At 46.4% G+C, this 5393-nt stretch overlaps 1 pseudogene; it reads right to left on the reverse strand.

The window, feature by feature from the left end:
* Nucleotides 1–583: 583 nt before the first annotated feature.
* On the reverse strand, nucleotides 584–699 carry LOC115870906 (annotated as a pseudogene).
* Nucleotides 700–5393: the final 4694 nt, after the last annotated feature.

Genomic DNA, 5393 nt, shown 5'->3' on the forward strand with positions numbered 1-5393 from the left:
AAGGTAGAACTGGACCTCTACGAGGTTTTCAATCTGTGAGATGTTGGAAATCAATTCCCACGTCTTCCTTCCAAGCCATCTCTGGGCAGATTTGAACTTCCAACTATTTGGTTAGGAGCTAATTGTGCTAGTTATATAATCTGGTGTCAATCTGAGAGGATTTCTAGTAAAGGGGTGGGGTCTTCCCTGTCAATCAAGAGATAAGCAATGAGGCCTGTGTGGGCATGGCCTTCTCCTGAGAATCCTGGGAACTCCTATTTTTTCTCCATGGAAGGGTGGGGGGAGACACTGCTCTCTCTCTGCTCACTCCCTGGGAGATGTTCTACTGACAAGACACATGAAACTATACTAGTGCCCTGAGCTGAAGCAGCCACTTGGAAACCCCTGCCAGTGCTGAGATGCTTACAACACCACTGGATCCACAAGACTTCCCACCCACTGGCTTGTCATCTTCCTGCACTAGGTGCCATTCCTTGTGTTGGTGAGCCTGAAGAGGACTTTATAGATCGCTATCAGACATATGGACTAATATTGGACTTACGGACTTGATCTTGACTGAGCTGGGATGTTTTCCCAATAGTCAATTACTCTGATATATAAATCTCTCTTTTTTTTTTTTTTTGTTTTTCGGTGCTCTACACAATCAGAGAAACTTCTCTAGTCACGAACTATAGAAATGATCCCTGAAGGTATAGTCTTATAAATCTCTTTTTTATACGCATATGAATGTCCATGAATTTGTTTCAGTCAACTCAGACTAACACACTAAGTGAGCCAGCACTTCAGCCATCTGTACCACGTAACGACTCAGGTGAAGGGTTTACAAGAGCGAAAAATGCAACACCCCATCAAGAACCCATGTTTGTTTGAAAGGAACAGCAATTGCATGGTACTTACAGCAGCCTGGAGTCCTGGGTGATATGAACAAGAGGCAACAGAGTGATGACATGGCGCTGTGGCATTGGCTTTGGGTTTCATATTTGGAATTATGTCTAGTCATGAACTTTGAGATGAAAAGGAAAAGCTGGCCTTGCTTCAGTAATGCTCTCTCTTCCACTCCCCCGTACGGGCCGCTTTTCTCCACTGATCCTAGTAGTGGCAATGCCACAATAATGATGATGGTGGTGATAATGAAAACAAAAGTAATACTAAAGGAGCCCTCGGGACATAAACAGTGAGGTGCTCAGCTGTTCAATAAAAGGCTTCTGCTTTGAACACACTCGGTGGCATAGTGGGTTATGTGTTGAGCTGCTAACCACAAAATTAGCGGTTCAAAATCCCCGACTTTCCCACTGGAGAAAGACAAGGCTCTCTATTTGCTTAGCGTTGCAGTCTCTGAATCTCACAGAGCGGTTCCATCCTGTCCAATCGGGTCGACTCAGTGGCAGTGAGTTTGGTTTGGTGAACATCTCTGTGGGAGAAAAACAGGGTGCTCTGCTAGGAGTCCGTTCCGTGCTATTGTGTGGGCTCGTTATACGTTGAAAACGGCCTGACAACCCACAGCAATATTATTCTTATGGAAGACAGCCTTGTGTAGTAGTTGAGAATCCAAATTCTATAGCCGCCCCAACTAGGTTTTAATTAGTGCATTGTCATTTACTACTTGACCCTGGCCAAGTTACTTAACTCTTAGCTGTCTTAGTTAGTTCATTTATAAAATGGGAATAATAGACAGCTATCGAATAGGTACGTCGGATGCTAAAAGCAGTGTCTACCATAAATGCTGTGTGAGCATTACATGAAATAGATGAGTTTTCCTAAGTACAATACAAGGAGCCCAGATGGAATAATGGGTCATGAGTTGGGCTGCTATCCACAAGGTCAGTCGTTCGAATCCACCAGTTACTCCTCAGGAGAGAGACAAGGAATTTTTGTTCAGCTATATCTCCTTGGAAACCTCAAGAGGCAGTTCTACTCTGCCCTATGGGATCACTGTGAGTTTGAGTAGACTCAATGACAGTGTGTTGTTCATGGACACACTATACACAGATGATGGCATTTAATTCTAACAAGAACCTTTGGTGACACATAATATTGTCCTTCCTGTACTCCAGGGCAGGATCCTGAGGCATCACGAGGGGGAGGGGTTAGGTCATTGTCTCAAGGCTGCCAAATTGCAATTTTAGCCTGAGATGGTGGGACGCCAAGACCCAGGGTCTTTCCATTTACCTCGTCAGGCTTTCTATCCTCACCAATCCTGTCACCAATCAGCCCAAAGACGGAAAGCAAGGGGCTGAAAAATCTAAACGGAGAGGAAGAATCTGGAAAGACCAAAGCAAAAGCACCAGAGAAGGCAAAAATTCCAGAATGGAAGCGTTCCAGGGAAATAAGCACTTTCCCAAGGTCAGAAGGACAGTTTAGGCATCAGACAAACTACCCCTGAAGAGACGAACGAAGGGGCGACGGGAAGAATTCACGTGGGTCTTCCTTCTGCATGAAGGACAGCAGCCTCGGGTGCGGCCACATCCTTAGTTAGAGGAAGTGTTGTATGCCATTTTGTCAAAGGCAAAGGCCCACAAGATCCTCAGCGAAAGATGCCGCTGAGAAGAGCCAGTGTTCTCCCTGAGACTGAGAGCACTTAGGTTACGTGCTGGGGTTTCATCCTCCCCCAGGAAGCTGCCCTGGAGCAAGGAGAGGCCTGGCTGTCCCAGGGCTGGGTCTCATCAGCACCCTCCTCCTGTCTCTCGTCCTCACAAAGGCCCAGTGGTGTTCTTTCTGGAACTCTCCACGTTGTGCTGTTAGGTTTCAAACGTTTCCCAAACCGGAGCACACCAGGGCTTTCATGTCCTTCCTGCCTGCTAAGACGAGTTCAGCTCCCCACGTGCAAAACTGAGTGGTATGCCAGAAATTAATCATATCAGCACAAAGTAGCTACTGAAAAATTGCCAAACACCATAAACATTGGTCAAAATGGAGCCCAACCATTTGCGCTGAGAATCATTGAAGCTATGGATTCACTCGGGGTAACTAAGCAACTTTTCATTATGAATTATAAAGCTTTTCAAACATAAAGAGATATCTGAGAGGAGTGCATTACCTAAAAGGTTTCGATAAGCAATGAAAGGAGCTTTAAAATATGCAGCAGGGATCAATCAGCCGGCCACAGAGCGTTACTGATACGTGGTGGCGTCACATACAGTCCTTGATAAACAATGCCCCATAACCTCTGAACGTTCCCATTATTTTTGTCAGCATCCAGACATGAGAAGTGACAAAAATGTCAGGTGATGTTTTATTTACTAACATAAAACAAGTTCTTAGGGAAGCAGACATTCCATGGCAGTGGAGGTTTATGAAGCACGTTTCCCCGGTGCTGAAAATGATTCAGATGGTCCCAACAGGATGGGAGGCCTGCTGTCCCGGATGAATTTTAATTGGAGTGGTACTGGCACTGAGCATCCATTCATTTCATTCGGGAAATGGCGCGTCCTGCTTCTCTGCCTGAAGGACAGTTGGACGTCCCTGGGAAAAGGAAGAGGGTCCTTAAAATGGACCTAGCATATGACATAGCATCCGGTTCTCCTGTGTAGCCCGGCCAATCATGCATTTGTTTACCCCCATCACTGTGTGGGAGACATTTTCATTGGTGGCATGAGAAATCAAACCTAGTATTCTGACCAGGCCATGGGGCAGGTCGGCCTTACCGGATGGTGTCAAGGAAAGAAGAAATGGGAGTGAATTTGGAAAATAACTCGATGGTCCAGACACGTTTCATAGTTGGAATTAGCATTAGACTACCGCTCTAGATGCAGGAGATGCAACCTAAAGCAGCAGAGACAAAAGATGATTTATGATGAACGATTCGCTTTTCCTCGACAGAAGGCCCGAAGGTGAGCCACCCATGTTGATTAAGGCTACGTTGAAAACCCAAACCCAATTCACTGCCATCTAGTCAATGCTGACTCTTAGCACCCCCTGTGGGCGTCCAATTCAGTAACTGTTTACGGGAGTAGAAAGCCCAGTACTTCTCCTTGAAGGTGTTGGCGGTTTTGAACTGCTGACCATGAGGATCGCAGCCCAACAGGTAACCAAGACCCCATCAGGGCTCCTCAAGGCCAAGTGGAAGGGAAAGGGAACTACTCAAAGGAAAGTCTACAAATGGTGGAGTTAAAGCTGGCAAGGTGCCTGGGGAAGACTAACTAAGCCAAACCAGACTAAACTCACAGCCACGGACTTGCTTCTGACTCACAGCGACCCTATGGTGCATCTCTATGAGCCTGTGGGTTTCTGAAGACTGTAACTCTTTACAGGAGTAGAATGTCCTGTCTTTCTCCCTGGAGGAGACTGGAGGGTGAAAGAGGAAATGGGGACTGGATATGTAAGGATGTGGTGATAGAAACCCTTAGTGAATGTGCTTGCCTGTGAACCAAAAGGTGAAAGGATCATGTCTACCCAGATACACCTTGAAGGAAAGACCTGGAGATTGACTAGCAAATTTCAGCCACTGAAAATCCACTAGACACAGTCCTGCTCTGACAGAGCTCAGCTTGCCATGGCACAGGCTATGTGACAAGACAGCTTTAGGATCTTAGGTCTTTCTCCCAAAGAAAATCACTCACCAACTGTTATATGATTCAGAAAATATTTAGTTTAGTAAGGTTTTAACGTACGCAATGGACATGGGTCTCATGCTTGGGGTGGGAGGGACGGAGAAAAACAGGGCAGCTGCAGGTGCCATCTTTAAGCTCCATATGAAAACATTAATCACGGGAGCTCGGCCCGCCCACCTTGCGGAGGTGTTGCAAACCAGTCAAGGCTCTATAAATAGACACATGGATCACTTCAATTACCAAAATCAATTTTCCTGAAGGGAGTGAAATATATGGTAATGTCACGCAAAGCGTCATTTAGAATCGGCCCCAGTGACCTACAGGGCCCTGAACTCACTCGGAAAGGAGCTTGCTGCGGGGGTGGCAATGCCCTCTGTCTCTTTGTCTGTGTGGTGCTTGTGGCCCAGAGCACCCAACTGGGTTCGGGCAAAGCAGCAGCCCCTTTGCAGGACTCCCTCTGCCCTGATAGACTCACCTGGTAGGGTTCTTCGGGCAAAAGCGGAGTTTGCTTTTGAAAGTAAAAGGGTTCTCTTCCTGTTGGGTTTGTTTTGCTTTTCAATCACATGGGAGCCGTTTTCCTGTGATCGCTTTTGTTCCCACTGGCCTCCCATTGTATAGGATGGTGTATGTATTGTATAGGATGTTGTATGTTGTATGTGCCCTATTTCGATAAACACACAGAATATTCTCCAGGCAGGTAGGATATCCATTTGCACACACCTCACATCTCTGCATGGGTAATCTCTCGCCCAGAAGCACCCCAACATGCACAGGTTTGGGATTTATTTGTGGGGGTTGGGGGTGGTTTCTGTCTTAAAAAACTCTGTTCTGTTTGCCTGGATG

This window comes from Echinops telfairi, unplaced genomic scaffold, assembly GCF_000313985.2.
Source record: "Echinops telfairi isolate 266 unplaced genomic scaffold, ASM31398v2 ScPeMD7_2573;HRSCAF=3158, whole genome shotgun sequence".
In the NCBI taxonomy this organism is placed as follows: domain Eukaryota; kingdom Metazoa; phylum Chordata; class Mammalia; order Afrosoricida; family Tenrecidae; genus Echinops; species Echinops telfairi.